The sequence below is a fragment of the Mus caroli genome, unplaced genomic scaffold (genome assembly GCF_978045245.1).
Source record: "Mus caroli unplaced genomic scaffold, Mus_caroli_1 scaffold_3, whole genome shotgun sequence".
Classification (NCBI taxonomy): Eukaryota; Metazoa; Chordata; class Mammalia; order Rodentia; family Muridae; genus Mus; species Mus caroli.
The window spans coordinates 12,875,949-12,894,797 of record NW_028227258.1 but is presented as its reverse complement, the minus strand read 5'-3'; positions in this window follow the sequence as shown (position 1 = coordinate 12,894,797).

Below are 18,849 nucleotides of genomic sequence, written 5' to 3'. Positions count from 1 at the left end.
ATGGGGATTGCTAGCTTCACTAATTCCAAACAAAATTAATTTCTTTCCTTTCTAAGATTTCTCGCTAAATAGAAGCCCACACTTTTGTTCTGATAAATCCATTTCCTTATACATTCATGAGGATGGTATTTAGTTGTTGTTTTGTTTTTTCTTCACTCACGTGTTTCCTAATGCCTTTCTGTCCCCCTTCCACAGTTGTTCAATCAGCTTGCTATTTTTAATACTGCCTTTTCTGACAGAAGCAAGCCTAAGCTGTAAGAGATACATTTCATATCTTGCGAGTCACCCCAATGATTCACTCTCTAGGAACTGAATAGATTATATATCTTTCTAATTGTTCCTACTCCTAAAAAAAAAAAGGATATTGGGTTTCCTGAGATGTGATTTTTCAAGTTAAAATTAGGAGAAAGACAAGCTACTCTCCACCCAGCAAGGCTAGGGCTCTGTACTGCAAGGGGTGGAAGTTGTTAGTGATTCAGGACAGAAATAGTTTCAGCTAAACTGAGCCAGTGTCATAATTATATCCTATATTTTCTACTCATGGAAGGAATGAGCATGTTTGAATGCCTGGTATATAGATCTTGACCATGGTATGCATCATTCAGTTTGTGATGGTTTAGGCGGATGTTATATCATTCAAAACACCATTTTATATTCACTCCTTTAGTGCTATTAATAACCCTCATCGTATCAGGCAAAGATAGTGAATGGGGTGTCATTTTTGGCTACATATGATTCTTAAGGCCACTTGCTCCAGTAACAAAAAACGGACTTGATAGTTTTCATTCTCTGTTTTTTATTCTCACTTTTGTTTTTACTTTTTTAGGAGCAGGGGTCACAAGGGTGGAGGGGCAGACATGGAAGGACTGGGAAGTGAATGTGAATGGGATGCATGGTGTGAGATTCCCAGAGAGTCAATAAAAGTTATGTTAAAGAAAAAGACTTATGAAATTAAATCTACGTAAAAAATCATTTTGCTTTTAAAAAAATTTGTACTCTATACTCATTTTTTTGAATCATACATAAAATTACATATGATCTATGGGAATACATTAGATTACTAATTTTAATGCTAGCCAATCATATCTATCAAAAGTGGAAGTCCAGACTTGAAGCTGAATAATTCACAAACCTTGAATTGGAAATTCTTGAGACAATCTTATTTAAAAAACATTATGCAAATTTTCACATTGCTCAAGCCTCATTTACTCTTTACCAAGATAAAAATTTATGTTTTAATCAAGTCCATGATCTAGATGATGAAGGCAAAAATCCACCGAGGTCTGGCTGGATAATAGGACTGCAGCCCAGAGAACACCGAGTAGACACCCTCACTCCCAAACGCCGCCACTGCTATCCCTGTTTGCTCTCCCCTCTTGCACAAGCACACTGGAGAATCCTGGGCTTTCTGTTTCATAACCATAGGCCCCGTTGGCTGCTTAAAAAACATGGAGTCAGCACATTTTGCCCAGGGCTTTGATTTTACAATTTAAGATGGTTCACAGGTTTTGTTCTTTAGTGAGACCTATGCACCTGCCCACACTTTGCTTTTATGATTCAACTCCAAGTTATTGAAATATACCCAAGTATGACAGCCTTCTCCAGAGATATTTCTTTGGAGACCATTTTCATTGCTGATTATTTTACTCATTAGAAACCCCACCTTCCAGATGTTGGCTTTTAAAAATAGAAACAGCTTCCAGAAATTCTAATATTGCAACACAAAAACACAGTTTGTCTGTCTGTCTGTTTTTGTTTTTGTTTTTAACGTGGAAGAACTAAATCAGACTTACAAATTGTGTGGGGGGAGAGAGAAGAGCATGGTCGACAAGGAAGTCCCCACTCTGCTTCCATGGTGTGCCTCTTGCTTCTTCCACGAAGCTATCACTCAACTCCTGAAAGGAAAGGGGAACAAAGACCTATTCTCTCAGCCTAGCTTCTCTTTGACAGGAAAACAGCTTACCACTCAGCATCTTCTCGTGAAATAACTGTTGGGAGACAAAAGAATCAGAGGGGGCTCTCCAACTCCAAGAAGCAATGGTTTTGCAACCAAGTTCAAACTGCATTATTAATAGGAAGCTGGTTGATTTCTGCCCCTAAACACTGGTCTCTGAACGAATAAACAGGACCCTAATTGTTTTTGCCTCCAGTTCTAAGATTCCCCCATGCCTAGCCTTTACATTTCGGATTTCTTACCAGAATTGCAGTCCTCTGAGGCCCAGCGCGGCCATTGACAGCTCTGGGAAGCTGGGCAGCCTCTGAGCACTCGTGATTGATTCTTGCTCTAATTGAGAGAGCCTTGAATGAAAAGTGACCCAATAAGAAAGATTACTTATTTCAACACAACAACCGAAATAGTCATACTGCCAAGAACACTCTGACTAGGTAATCATCGTCTTTCAACGATGGCAAATATATTTGTAAGTGTTGAAAAAAAAAAAAAAAACCAAACAGACAGCACGGGCTAGAGATCAGTTGGAACGTAGATGTGCTTCAGCTATCAGGATAGGAAGTTTATTATTTTTCACTGCTTGTTTTATTAATGTGACTCAGGTTCCTTGTTGCTTTAATCCCCTTTATTAGGACTGGCTGGAAGTGCTGTCATTATTTGCCATTTCAGTGCCTCGGGTTCCCTGTTTTATTCTGAATTTTCCTTGCCAACTTCTTTTGACATGAAAGCGAAATGTTGTTTGGGTTAGATGTGTGAATGGGTCTAGGGTGGGTGTTTTATATGAAAACAATCACAGAAAAATCAGTTGTGTGAGCAAATTCTATCTTCAGGCGAAATTCTGCTTTGGCTGCAAATGATATGGCACTGAAATGTTCCCTTCTCATAGTTTTCTCTGGGCTAATGCGGTCCTTTCTCACTGCTCCCCTCCCTCTCGTGCCCCCAACTCCAATAAAACTAGAAGCGTTATTGTGCAAATGGAGGAAGGCACATAGTTCTCCTGTCCAGAGGCGCTTTCATGGGAACGGGAATATACCACAGACCCGTTTTAGTACTTGGATGAAGCTACTGTGGAGAGGAAAGGGTTAACTCCTCTCTGCTGCAGCTGATCCCTGTTCACGCTCACGGGTTCACTGGGGCATCATGGTTATAAATGTGAGAGAGTATCCCGGGAGCCTGGCATGATGTTCTACTATTTTTAATAAATAAGTAAAAATGCACCAGAAAGCGTTCCCACCTCCCAAGGAGTACACAATTAAAGAAAATGAAGAACGTAAGACCCCAAGTACGGAACTCTGGCTCCAGCCCTGCACACTCAAATGCGTTCTGCTTTTCTTTTCTTTTTCTTTTTTTAATTTTAACATTTATTTATTTACTTACTTACTTATTTTTGCTTTCCTCAGTCCTCTGATTAAGTAATGACAGTAGTCAGTAGGAAAGCACACAGAAAGGAAATCATGCCCTAGAGCATGTCAGTAGTAAAAGTAATTAGTTCATTGTTAACATCAGGGTGCTGTTAACAAGCATGCAGGCCGACTTTGCACCAAGCTGCCACTACCAAAAAAAAAAAAAAGAGAGAGATTTTGTGCAGAAGAAAGGAGAGTGGGGATCATGAGCTTGAGATAGACTAAATTTGGGAGTGGGGAATATTTTCAAAAGCATATCAGAGTCTGCAACTGCTGCCCTTGCCTTCCAGATCTAAACATTATGAACCACATGCATTTCCAAAGCATGTGTGCTTAGGAACAGCAGAGGCAGCATGCATGCGTGTGCATGTGCACACACACACAGAGTTATACACACAGAGTCACACACACACACACACTGACACACCATACACACTCTCAAACACACACACACAGACACACAGACCATAGAGACTGAGAGACAGAGAGACAGAGAGACAGAGAGACAGAGAGAGACAGAGACAGAGACAGAGAGAGAGAGAAGCAGTAAGCTAGCAAGTGTGGGAGACCAAGCAAAAACATTACTTTTCAAGGCACCTAGGGAACACAAGGTCTAATTGGAGAATCAATAACTGAAACCCCATTTTAAATATTCTGCTCTATTAATTCTTCAGGTTAATAAAAGCTGCCTGCCTGCGCGGTGATATTTTGGGGATATAGATATTCGGAGTTGGATTACTTTTGACAAGAGCGTAAGGAATCTATTCAAAGCTGATTTCCCCCCCTTTTGTTCACCGAGGACCTGCAGAATCTAAGATAAAAATGGCAGTTGTCCTGAGGGCACCCTGAGGCATGTCATTAAAATCGGAATTTGATCCTCTTTTCATGGTTACTTGGGACAATCAGGCACATGAAACCTGAAAACTCATCAGTTTTCCAAAATCTGACATGCCCTTGACTTTGCCACGTAGCAAGCCTTGGCTACTGCAAGAACTCCTTTAGATGTCACTCTGTCTTCAAGAATGCACGCTGCAGTCCTGAGCAAGGATGAGAGGAGCCCTAGAGCATCTTGTCCCCACCCTTGCTGGGTTGAGGCTCTTGCCTCTGTATTTCCCATCAAAGACAAAGTCCCTCGCAGTCTTCCAGTAAAAGGACAGTAAAAGGCTCCTGCGTTTTCAAAGAAACCAAGCAATTACTGATTGTAATTAACGTCAATCTGAGAAGTGTTTTCAATCTACTTGTTCAAGCATTCCAGGTAATGGGTTCCTCCGCTTTTGAAAGCTGATAGAGCTGCGGAGCGGCTGGAAGATAATGTGTTACCATTTAAAATTATACGCTTGGTTATTGTCCGTTTGTTTTGTTTCCTTTTTTAATTTCCACTAATAAAGGCTTCCTCTATTCTATTGTTCATATTATCCAAAGGCAGAGAGTCTGTGAGAGTGAAGTATACCGGTGTTGAGGGGATTTGAAATGAAATGTGTATTTTACAAGGCAGTCCCTAGGAACAGAAGTTTTCTTTTAACTAATAAATTCTTAAATGAATTTGTGAACCGAGGTCTCATCCCAGCCTCTACCTTAACGCTTGTTTTTCAAGATGAATGGCAAAGAGAGTCTCCTTCTGTTTTCCCTGACTTGGGAGATATTTGAATAGTCCCAGCAGTGAGAATGTTTCATGAAGAAAGGGCCATCCTCTAACCCCAGGGCAAGCAGGGAGCTTTTCCAAGGAGGAAGCAAGTGTGTTAGCTATTTCCCCATATACCTTAAAACTAACTTTTCTTTCTGTAAAAGAAAAAAAATAAGGAAAGAGATTTGGCTATGGAACTTTACCTGCTCCCTAAAACCGGCTGCAGTTTGATAGATGTTGCTGTTGCTAACACTGTCAGTTCAAGAATGTGCAAGAGGCAGTCATGTGACTAGCCGGTATGTACTATAGAATGAGAGTCATTTAGCATTGCTGGCAGGTCCCAAAATACTTGGGCTTGGGTCTTACACATGAGATACTCCTCTGTTTGCATGTAGAGTGTTACTTTGTGGACTTCAGTTGGTTAAAGCTGTTGTTGAACAACACAAGCTTTCTTTCTTTCTTCTTCTTTTTTAATATATGAATTGTCACATAACAAAATTCCTCTTTGTCAGAAGCACGTGGTTGGATTTCCTCAAAGCATCTTTCCGTAGGAGTAGCATTTGAGGGCTTCTTTGTCTGCTGAATTTCTAGATGTCAGTTTTTATACTGTGAACAACCAAAGACTGAGCAAGGTCTCATGCAAATCTCTGATTTTCTTCTCGTTGTTGTTTCTCAACGCAACAGTGTCTTATCAGCTGCTAAATGTATCTTTTGTTTGCTTTGTCCTCTGGCTTCACACATGCTCCTTGTCCCATCTGTCACATATGCTCCCTGTCCCATCTGGGTGTGCTTCTTCCCTCTTGCCTCTAAATGTCCTACTCTGTCTTATTCCAAAAGAGGCTCCTGCAGGTAGCTTTCCCGATTATCAGCAGCTTGGCAAGGACCAGTCAAGGGTTCTGCTCTGTGCCCACTTTTCACCAAATGGTCATTGTTGCTAAAAATTGAATATATCATACATATGGTACCCACCAATCCCCAGAGGACTATCTTGGAGTAGTTCCTGTTTCTTGATAGTAACAGTGACTATCGAGAGACTTTTGTAGTGTCCAGTCATCCAACTTGGATGTGGTAAGCCCCTTTCTTGTATAGGTATGTTCCTTAAGCTAATGTTTTTCTTTCTGTTCTCCAGGGTACATAACATGGTGTCTAGTATACAACTCAAGTTTCTTTACTTTAGCAAAATGGTATTATGTGTCAACTAGGCACAAGTCACTAGCTTACCAATGAATCCCTGCATGAACTCCTGAAAGACAGCAAGTCCTGAGCAAATATTTGAGAAGTAATACAATGAATGTATGAGATTCTTTTGGAAAAAAATATAACTATAAAGCTCTAGTACCTACTTAATAATCCTCAGGGCTAGTAAGCTATACAGCCATTGGGCCAAGTTCAGCCTGTTATCTACTTTTGTAAATAAAGTTTTATTTGTTACAGCTAAGACCCTTCAAGTACATATCATCTGTCTAATGTTGTGTTGTAAGTCAAGAATATGGTAATTTGGGCAGAGATCCTATGAGTATCTGGGCCTTTATGAGAACAGTCAGCTGACCCTTGACCTAAATTTTTACAGTGGATCACAGCAAGAAGCCACAATTAGACAAAAATCAACTCTGATAAATGGTTAATGGAAGCACTTCTCAAACATGTTGGGGAGAGCAATTTTAAAAGTAGCTCCTTCCTACCAATAATTATATGGGAACTTCTCCTTTCAATGAGGAGAAATACATCCGAGCTGTGAGAATTGCAATTATCATTCCTCCAGTTGAGGTGGAGCTTCACACTCATCAAGTGCTATTTATACACTTGCCCATGAGATACGGATTTCATTTATTTATTCAACAAATATTTGCTCAGGACTTGCTGTCTTTCAGGAGTTCATGCAGGGATTCATTGGCAAGCTAGACTGGAAGTAGATATTTAAATTTCCGTTCCCTATATTAAACTGAGTGTTAAGAGTAAGAGGCACAGTCAAAGCAAAGCAGGGTACAAATATTGCAGCTTCAAGCCTGATGTCCTTAGATGAGTAACTGGTATGTTGGGAAATACAGACTGGAAAATAATTATGAAGATTCGTTCAAATGTCACCCTTTCTCTAATTGTATGTTTATTGGTTTGTGATATTCTTTTTCCCCCCCATAAGTTTTCATATATATTATCAGTTAAAAGGAAAATTTAATAGGAGCTGGTAGTGACAGTTTTTAGCTTTGTGGAAAACAATCTCTTCCAACTTTGATTTCCTTGTCTTTACAGTGGGGGCAAATAATATGCAAATTTTAGCTTATGGATGGCAATTGGATTTGTCAAGACAGCAACAGCAACAGCAGCAACAACAACAACAAAAGTCAAGATCCTAAAAAATCTTAGCCTTCTCTACACCTTATGCTTATAGAATCTCTGCCAGATATCACCCAGGCATGCCTAATAATTGACATCCCTAACACATAGTGTCCAAAAAGTTCATGCTTGAGAACTGAACAATTGAATCGCACTACCAACTATGGTGTTTTAAATAAGTTTATGATTTGTGTTGGACCACATATCTAGCTTTCCTGGGGCACGTGAGGCTTACAGGTGGACATGACCTTGAGAACGTTTTTTAGAGATGGGCTCGTATACTTATTCATTAAGAAGACTTGTGGCTGGCCTTCTGTGTAGCCCATCCCAGCACTCCCATCTCTCGGTCTGTGATCTCGTTTGCTGCATGCTGATTCATTTCATCATTGTGAAACTGAAGAGAAGCAGCACTGGTCTAGCCAAGCAGGATCAACTGGCTGGAGAGGCATGACAGTGCCAAGACAAGGTCACTTTATAGTAGAGGCCAAGAGGCTGGTATTGCTTCTTTTGTTAGATACCTCTTTATAAAATAAGGCTCCACTCTGGATGCTGTTACCTCCACACTGGGCAGTGAATGACATCCAGGGAAACCTTTGAAAGGGTCTTACTCTCCAATGTGTGGACATTGAGGAAAATGGCAGGAACTCCGATTGATGAAAACCTGTTAGCACATCCTGCTAGAAAATCATGCTGCTCTGCCTCGGTTTGACATGTGAAGAAAGAAGAGGCTCCCCTTTATCACTTTGGTAGCCAGGAGCTATTGGACAAATTACACATAAAAATAATATTTAAGGGTCAGGTAATTATTCTTATAACTTGGGGGAACTAGCTCAGTAATAGAGGAAACATTCTCCTATCTTCTCTTAATTCTGAAGTCTAAACTTCTTTGGTGCCAGCCTGCTTTCAAATCAGATGACACTGCTGCTGGCTGTCATTCCATGATGTTAGAGGAAGTGTTGAGCATTTAATGAATTCAAGGGGTGTTCCCAGTGATGAGAAGAGCTGTCTTGTGTTAACGGTGTCAGCAGGAGGAAAATGTGAAGGCACAAAAGACTATGTTTATGTAGGTGTTCTTTCATGTCGGGCGCTACGCTTACTGCTTTTGATTAAGATATATGATTGAGTTACTGTAAATGACATTCATTGAGAGATGGAAGATTATCACGGGTGAACTGCAAAAGAGGAAAAGGACGAGGGGGTGGATGAAGTGTGAATGAGGGGCTACATACATTGATATCTTGTTTATTTGATTTAGGAGTTTGAGATGGAATTAATCCATTTCATATTTTAGTACGGTAGAAGAAACATCTTGAAAATAGTCACCAATACAAAATCAAAATCTATCAAAATAAGTTTTGACAGGTAACTTAAAGTGAGTTTCTAAGTTAGCTAAGTATGTGCTGGGGATGAAGAACTGTATTTGAGGGTCTCTTAGGGTAGCTTATACTATATTCACAAATATTATTCTATTAACACTTGTAATATTCCAGTGTTGATAGCTAAGTTGAGTTTTTTTCTTGAAGTTTAAATGTTCCAAGGGAAAACTCATTTTTTTTTATCTATTTTTTTCCACTCAGAACACCACGGATGTGAACAGAACCCATCATCTCTGAACACAGAAATTAAAGAATGAAATGGGCTATGAACTGAAGCTGAACAATCTAATTTCACTCTTGCAGTTAATACGGTGAGAAAAACCTCAAAACCACGAATGTTTAAAGGGCAGAAAAATCATGTAACATTTGAGGTTGGATTCTCTAAATAGCACCTGTAGTTGGGCAGTAGAAAATGATGTTAAAATCCACTATGCAGAACGGAATCTCTCCCAGAAGGAATCACACTCCAGATGTGCACAGCGTCCTCTTGATTGTTAGCTGGTCTTCTGCCTTGCCGAGGGGCCATCCTGGGCGTGTCATTGCGTTTTATAGATTAAGACTGAGGGAAAGAAAAGGCTCTAAATGGCAGTGACTCCGGAAGTGAGGCAGCACTGCAGCATCTTGTTTCCTGACTGGTACCCAAAGCTCATCTTTCTCTCTGCTCTTGGACCGGTTCTCGTCTATTATTTTCTTTGACATAATGAAGCCGTGGTGTCTGCAGCATCGGTCCTGCCTCTTCTCAGACTGGTCTGGGTTACCAGCAGGTGCAGCAAGGGCCGATTTCTGTGGGTTTTACTCTGCCACCATCTGTTTGCTAGTCTGAACTCTCCACGACGAAGTCTCCGTGCCCAGGGCCTTTGCACTGAGCCTTCATTTGAGAGCGTTTTATAAAATACCTCAGTATTTATAATTACATTTAAAAGAAACTTCAAAATTGGAGTTTATTTTCACCAACTTTGAAAGCCCTATGACTCTGTTGTAGAAAAATATGGGAATATTAAGTAAGGAAAAAAATAAAATTCCAAAGTTTGCTGAAGAGTATTACTTCCTGTGAAGAGTTGAAAACTAAGTTTGCATTTTAAGGCATGCAGGTGATTTTCTCTCTTGGTTATGGGGGTGGTGGAGGAAAGGTGTTTTGTGCATATGTTTTCCATGTTTGCACATCAGTGTTTATTATACAACTCTAAGGAGTCAGCAGGAATAGTTCTGTCTCTGCTATCCATCATAGTTGTTCTAGATGACTCACATCTGTAAGCCCTTCAGCAGGTGAGGGCAGAGGAGTCACGGCTACAGGGCCATCTTGATCTACATGAGGGACTTTGAGGCCAGCTTTAGTTAGCTACATGAGACAGTAAACTCAAACTACAATAGCAACGGTCTGCTCTGTAAAATCTTGTGGCGGAGAGACAAGTCCTAATAAAAATCCACTTTTTCTGCCTCTGCACACAAGATAATCCCAGATTACATTCATTTCAGAATTTGTACGAAAAGCTCCCCACCCCCACCCCCAAGACTGTAACTGTCTTTTAGAACATCCTAGAATTTAGCAATGAGCCTGGTTCAACCATGGCTCAGGGCCTCATGGAGTCCTGACCAGCAGGAAGGGGTGGAATCAAATCTGAAGTTAGCTGCTAATTCTTCAGATTTGTCGTTAGGGACAGAAGAAACAAGCCATTCACGACTGGATTGATGTTTATTTCATTTGAGGCAGGGTCTCTAGTAGTCCAGGCTGACTTTGAGCTAACTGTAGCAGGATGGCCTTAAACTCCCAATTCTCTTGCCTTCGCCTCCCTTGTGCCGAGATTTACAGACTTTGACCACCACACCCAGCTTTTGATTTTTTTTTTTTTGTATTAGAAAATGTACTTTTTTGGTCAATAAGGAAAAAAATACTAGTTTTGGTTATCAAAAGTTCTTTTCTGTGAAGTTAAAGGAGTGTGGGTCCAGTTTCTTTTTTATGGTGTCAATAAACTAGTGGACTTGGCGGCAAATAAATCCCACAGGAAGTAGTTAGAAGGGATCAAACACAACCTTCACTGCTGACACAGGGCCACTTTCTTCACTCGGAAAATGACCCTGAGGTGAAGACGCCCTTTCTGGTAGCCGGCAATGTTGGTTTTTCCTTTTTCCCCAATATTTACACCAAAATAAACTGTCCTACTTAAATCACATAGAGGTGTTTCATTAGTTGAGTCTTTGCCAGGTAGCATTATAAAATTATAAACAACACTAGGTAGTAAACTTGAAGAGGAATATTAATAAATGATTAATTTTTAATAAGGGAAGCTGCCAGGAATGTTTTAAGGAGAGATTTCCTATACTGAATCCAGCTGAATTATGTTAATGAATTGCCTATCTATCTGACTTTGATATTTGGGAGGTCACTTCCTTTTTCAAAGCCACACACAGGTTTAAAGACGTGTAATGAAGACTATTCTTTGAAGTGGGTTTCGTTACCTCTCCCTTAAAAACACAGAGAATGAATTTTCCACCCAACTTGTTTTTTTGACTTTGAAATCTCTGAATGTTTACACTTTATCTGCAACATTACATTATTATTCCAGTTAGAATTTTCCTGACCGGAATAACTTGGTGTCTTGGCGGGGGATGTTTCTATGAGGGCCTGGGTGCTCACATGGCGACTGGGTAATGAGGGCCCTGTAACTCGAGTCAGAGCATGTAATTCTCTTCCTAGGTTGCTCTCCAGCTAGACTTTTATGACTTTAAGTACTTCATGATCAGTAAATAATAAATTCAATTTACCAGATAGAAGTTTTGTCACTTAGAAACACTCACTTGGAATATATATTTCTTAATTGGCATCAGTGGCACATTTCCCAGGAAGCATAACAAAACGGATCATTTAATAGATGCCCAATCTCTCCATCCATCTATCTATCAGTGCGGTACATGATGTTTTGACTTTAATATGGTAATTATCTCAGGCTGACTTCAGAGCAGGAAGCTGCCTCCCACACAGCAGTGCTTAATTACTTTAGACTTCAGCTTGCCAAGTGAAAAATTGACTGTTTTTTTGCACATTGCATGGAATCGAAATGATTTCATTGTCATTTCAGCTGAGATACAGCCTGACATCTGCATAGAATCACGGCAAAGATAATGCAGAATTTCTCTGAAATCCTAAAATGGCCTGAAAAGCTGCCTTATTTTATTTTATTATTATTTTTTTATGAAGCTGCATTTCGTTTTCAGAATGTTAATGAAGATCCACTTCATATCCAGAGAAGCAAACTTTTAGGAATTCTCTTCTGCAGATGCCTGGAGTGGCAAGTCAATACATGTCTGTGTTAGCTACAGTCCAATGCCTGCTCTCACAATTAGGGGGCAGAAGAGCAATTGGAATTGGCGTGGACTGTAATTAGCAAGGAAAATGGTTAGCTGGGGGTGTTTAATCAAATGAAAGTCAAAAATGTTAGGGAACTGCATTTTTTTGTGTAGATTTTGAAGCTAGACATTCTTAAGATGAAATTGTCAAATAAACCCAGTCTGGCTTTGTGTTGAAATTCATCAAAAATGGCTTTGTTTGCCTCCCTTTCTGATTGCGACTGTCAATCACTTGTCCTTAATTGAATAATTTGCACGATACCAAGAGCAGATTTTGTGAACAAAATGTCCAAAAAAACCATGCGGTAGAGCGAAGAAGTAAAACCATAAGGGAAGGCGTTAGTGTACTGGAGCAAATCGCAGCCAAGCTTTCCCGATGGCCAGAAGCACACCAGGAGTAGCAATGACACCTTTGCCATGTAAACCGCAGGGGAAAGTAATTAAATTTAACAGAAGCTGCCCTTGATTTAAAGCCACAGGGGAAGTAATTAAATTTAATAGAAGCCACTACTTCTAAACAAAGATATATGGTATTTCTATCACCGAATTCTACCCCTGCTACGTGTGCCTATGGAGTCTAGTGGTCTGCCTTGAAAACCAGATCCAGAACAAGGGCAGGGCACGCTTTAGGGAATAGTCTGAGCTAGGTTTCTAGGAATGAGGCTCACTGGTGAAGTACTTGCCTAGTGTGCGTGAAGCCTTGGGTTTGATCCCTAGTGAGTCAGGCAAGCTGTCTCAGAAATTCAAGGCCATCCTTGGCTACGTCATGGGTTAGGAGCCAAATTTCAAGCGAAACACAAACCGAGCAATGGGTTAAAGCAATCTGGTGCCAGCACTTCCAAGCTACAGTTCAAGAACTGGGGCTGCCCTCCCATGGAAACCTAACCACACCAGTATTCAGCTATAGACCACAGGAAATCTGTTTGTTTGTTTGTTTGTTTGTTTGTTTTTGTTTTTGTTTTCAGAAAAAAAGTGCATCAACCTAGATGCTCATTGTTTGTCTATCTGTCTGAACTTGGAAGAGTGTCTATCACTGAGGCTGCCACGGTTGCCCCCTTCCTGAACTGGTCCAGTGTGTCCTGGCTTTGGAAGAACAAAGTTCTCCTTGATTAAGTCAGCTGTCTGCCCTTGACATCTTAGCCTTGTGGGCCTGACTACAGAAACTCTCTTCTTTTTTACTCTGGGTAAGCTCAGGTCAAATGAGAGTTGAAGAGAGGTAGGGGGTTTCCAGAGCCATCTCTGGGTGATACGTGGTGGAGGTGATATTTGTGAGATACGGTTGGGTTGTTCCTTCATCATGCCTGGCATCCTGTGTGCACCTGCCTGGCATCCCATGTCCTCCTGTTTGACTAAAAGGATGACTTATTTATTTATTTATTTATTTATTTATCTATTTATCTATTTATCTATTTATTTATTTATTTATTTATTTATCTATCTATCTGTTTTTGAGAAGAACTTCTTCTCCAACTGCATATCTTTAGGGCTTTTTCCATGCAGGCCTAGCCCTTAGGAGGCTGAGGAGGAAGATACGAGGTCAATCTGGTATGTATAGTGAAACACTGACTCTAAGTAAATAAATAAACCATCAAACAAATAAGTTACAGTTTAACACATTAAAACACTGTATAACATCTAACTTCACATAGGACCAAGAGGTCCACCGCAGCTCTGGCTCCCCTGGGTTGACCATAGAAAATATTTCCTGACTATTTTTACAGAGTCAGATTGGAAGACATAACATTGATAGGGGAGGAGAAGTATAGATGTCTTCCTGAATTTAATATCAACAACAACAAGGGGGTGGGAAAGGGTAGGGGTGGGGGTGGCCTGCAGGAGCAGCCTTGGGAATTGTTAAAACATCAGGGTGGGGCAGAGCTTGTCACACAGTTTGGCTTCCTGACATAGAGCAGTGATAGCCACATGCTGGCTACATTACCTGAGTGTGAACCTGGCTCAGCTCTGGCGAGTCTCATACTGCTGACCCGTGCCATAGTCTTCTTATGTGCAAAGGAGGTATGACGTCAGCCTCTGGCACACGGAGCTGGAAAAAGAACCAAGTTGGTAAACTGGTTCACAAACATAACTACCTAGGAGTGTGCCCGGTCACTGGCAAACACTGTTTCAACATTGACTCATTACTTACATTGTAGGTTGGAGTTTGTTCTCAATTGATAACAGTTCCACATTACACCCTATGCCATAAATCTCCCCCACATGATTTTGAGTTGCATATCCCAACGACATTGGCAGTATTATATATATATATATATATATATATATTCAGAGAAAAAAAGCTATATGGCCACAGGCCCTAATACTAAGATTGGAGCATGGCAGTGTGCCATTCATTTGGTTGGGAAATTGGCATGTGTGAGGTGGTGGTTGTCTGAGGAGGATGGCACAGAACATGTCAGCAGGCATTGTCGCAGTATACGTTAGTTAGCACATGGTGTGAGAGCCCCCTCCTAGGCTAAGGAAGGGCTCCTTGGAAGGTGTGTGTTCTGCTGGCTTTCTGGGTTAGTCCAGGATGAGAACTGACATAAGAGAGACTAGTCGCTGCAGATCCATCCAGGACTGAACGCACAGCCACAACCCATTTGTCAGCCATAGAGTCTCCTTTCAAATAGTTGTTGGATAGAAAAACCACCAAAGAAAGTATCTTTCTTTGTCACATAAACTTTTCACAATGGAAAAGGCTTCTGAAATAAATCGAGTGGCTCTGGGGAGTTTACAAATACTAGCATATTAATATACAGCTAAAATAATAATAAAAAAACCACCATGCTGCTAAAGATGCCTGGTATTATCAGCTCACTGCAGGAGTTTATTAGAAACTCCTGCTTTCTTTTATTAAAATTTCAATTGGCTTGGTGAATGGGATCCTATGTTAGTGTCATAAAGTGAGAAGCCAGAAGGAGACGATATTGGCAACTTAGTGCAGATTTCATTTTAAAAACACTTTACATTATAAAGAGAAGGTTTCATATTGTAACTATCACGCATCTTGCCGGTGTCGTTGAAGTAGACTTCGTAATTTTTAAAAATTCATCAAGTTGTCTTTGTCTATGATGATATCTGGCACACTTTATATTTCTGCAGTAAAGTTTTGAATGTATCCCAAGATGTTTTTTTAGTTATAATCAGCAAACATGGTTTTAAAAGAAGTTTTCATAAGACAGTATGAAAGTCTGATTTGATGGAATCCTTTCAGGCACTGTGCAGTAACTTCTTAGGTTAATAAGCAGCCGATCATTGTCTTTCGTGCGTTGGAAACTTGCTAAACCAACACAGTGTAGGTGGGCGGCTAGAGAGATTACTCGCCTTCTTATCTGGTTGGGTGTCTGGGTTCGCAGTACAATTGTGAGTTCTGTGGAGCATGTTCTGCTGGGAGGGTGAGCTCTTCTCTCCTCTTCTACCATCCCTGCTTCTTTACCGGGAGCAGCCCTGTGTGACATGGTGATAGGCAAGGATCGAAGGTGCCTTTGCTGGGCGCTGTGAGCAGAGAGAGCCTCACCTTCCCCTTGCCACATCTGGAGTCTTCAAGGAAGTGAGAAGTGTTCATGTTGCAGCTGCAGCCCCTTTCATAACAAGTTCGGTAAATGTTACACATGGTTGCTTGCTTAGAAAATATTTTCCAGATTGAACCTGTTTATGGCGTTGGCGTTGGAACTTTTCAGGTAAAGTTCCTTCCTTCCTGATTTGAGCAGAGGGTATGCACCGGCTGTAGTCTGACTTTATGGGGGGTGGGGGTGGGACTGGATGGGTCATTAACAATTTTTAAACAAATCAAAATGCACTTTGATCCTTAGTCCAAATTTCTTTGAATGCAATGAATAATAATAATAATAACAATAATAATAATATTAGTGAAGAATAGCTGTTTCCCCCTAAAATATGGATACTTTTAATGTCCTCTTTTTATTCTAGATTCAAAGCACTGTATTTAATTCATCCTAGTCACAGCATATATTTTCTGAGAAGAGAAACTAATTTAGCAAATTAGTAGGGGAGGGGTGACTGTATGTGTCATCTCTCTGTCTCTCTGTCTCTCTGTCAGTCTATCTGTCTGCCTGCATGGTTTCACTTTCACAATTTAAGTCATAGCACACTACCCGAGAATATGTATTTATATAATAAAGGTAGTGTTTATTTTACATAGATTTTCTGAGTGAAATATCAGATTTTACATATAAATCATTAGGTGCTCTGAATGTTGTCAAAGCAAGTAGAGAATATTTCAGCAAACAGATGCATTCAAAACAAATAGACTGTGTGCTTGAATCTTTCAGTGTTTAAAAATCCTAAATTGGAAATTTAATTTAATGAATAAATTTTATGTTATAATATCAGTTGTTTAGCATTAATTTTGATCACAACTTTTAAAAAAGGTGAGAAATAATTACTTTTTGTTGATTCAGTTTTCATTTCGGTTTGTACATAGATGCTCTATTGCGTGTCAAAATGCCCTCGGGTTGCTAACAGGCATTCAGATAATGCAGTAGACTTAACCAGCTGCATCTCCAAAATGTATGTCTTACTGCTTTTAACTGGATTTACTGGCATCCAGATACACAATCCTGAGAATTTTTTTTTTATATTAGTTACAATCTTAAATGCTATATCCTTTCTTCGTGCTTAAGGACACACATGCCTCCTACCTCTCAGAAAAGCCTTTTGTATAATGGACTTCACATTCTGACATTTTAAATACAAAGCAGTAGTTACCTTTGTCCATACTGAAAGCCTTGTCGTTGTGAGTGAAATTGCCTTGGCAAACATCAGCACTGTACCTAGAATTTGGAAAGGACCATGTCGTTAATTCTTCTGTGAACCAAGTCATTTCACTCTCCTCCCCTCCTAATAAATGCATGCTAGACATAAGATGCCTTGAGCACCTTGACCGGAGCTTGGGAACAACCAAGGATTTGCTTTGGCTCTGATCTTTAGATACTTATAATGATATTTTAGCAAGTTTGTAAAAGAACGCAGTACTTCAAAAACCCAAATCTACATGTGATTAATTGCAGAGTCAAACGTTTTAATTTCAACCCGAGGGAAAGGCAGGAACAAATGAAAAAATACAAAAAAAACCATAATGAAGGGCAGTAAAATAATCTAAGTGAATCATTTTATTAAAATGGTTGTTTCACTATAAATAAAGAACCATAAAAAGAGCAATTTGTATATTGTCTTACGAAAAGCCTCGCTCTAGGCAGCCAGCCACTAAAATTTTATATGGAAACACACCAATGGGCTCCCCTAAGGAATGTGTAGATATTTGCTGTTCTTTTTAACAAAGATTGAGATGCTTATAAAGAGCTTAGCAAAGACTTCTAAAAATAAAGCCCTTCCCGTGGTCCCTTGCCCCCTCTGCACACAGTGTAGGTGAGAGCATCCCCCCTCCCTCCCTTGCCAGCTGCATTGTTTGACTCCAACTGAAATCACTTGTCAGTGTTGCCAGGCTTCTCGTGGTAGTTTCTAACCCGTTCTTTGTGGGCCTTTCTCTTCTAAACGATAGTGATGCCGTACCGCCTCTCATGTAGGCAACAAACAAGTTTACCGGTTTGACGGTTTAATTGTAACTGGTCAAGCTAAAAATGATATAAACAGCAAGGTCAGGGAAAATGTACAGGGCACAACCCTGCTGAGGAGCCCAGAGATGCGAATGATATTTTATTGTTACTAACAGTTGCCTTGCGGCTTCCGATACATCTCCCCCACTCCCGACCCCACCCCCTACAGATTGTTCTTGAACAATACCCCACCAGAGTGGCTCATCCTTTCGTGGCTTCCCCCAGCAAAGCTCTCTTGGCCATTTACCTTGCTCCAGGTAACTTGGGGAAACACAGCAGACTTGTATCATTCCAGGGGTCTGGGGAGTTATTTTGCTGCTAATTGATTCTCAAAGGAAGCTGACTGCTGCTAGGTTAAGAATTCTTCCACTTAGGCGTGCTTATTTCAATGAAATTAAAATGGCTAGAAGAGGAAATATTGAACTGGAAATGGAGTTCTTAAAGGAAGAGTTGTAACAAATACTGTCTTCGTGAGTCAGGGAAAGAAGCTGCCACTTTTCGAGATTTAGCAGCACTTTTATATTTTAAATTTTTTACCATGGTCTTAACAGGTTGATGCAATTGACATAGATCATGATAAAAACGGAAGCTGGGGGCTTTAAACTCATGATTTAAAGGGACCCATGCCCTGGAATGAGAGAGAATCTTAGAGAACAATGTAATAACTAACTTGCTCAAAAGTGATTTTTTTTTCCTGCTCCTCCGCCTTTGCCAGGTGGCTGTGTTTGCAGTCAGTGTGTAGTAATGCTGTAATAGCATAGAGACTTCCACCATAGAAGCATCCTTACTTAAAAAACAGAGCATGGCAGAGACTTGCTAAAGGTGCATTGTTCCTGTGAATGGGTTTATCAGCAGTACAACAACATTACAAGACAAGCTGAGCCATAAAAGGGATTAAGTGGTGCTGTGTCGTACTGATTAAGTAACAGAGCAAGACTGGAGAGTTGTGAGAATAGCTAGGGCTGCCAAGTCTTCGGGAACAAGACAGTCGTAAAAGTTTACTCCCCCTGCAGAACCAGGGTTTCCCTCTGGGGTCTTCCGGAACAGTATTCAAACATAAGATCTGCAGTCACTAAGTCCTGCCTGCCTTAAAATGCTCATCATCAACAACGCAAGCCGGGTTTCATTCCTCCTATTTCAGTAGGCATTTGTGGTACTCAGATCTGACCTGTGCCGAATCCTGCCTCTGCCTCTGAGTGGCTGGCTAACCGTGAGTGCCTGCTGAACATATGCAGAGTTT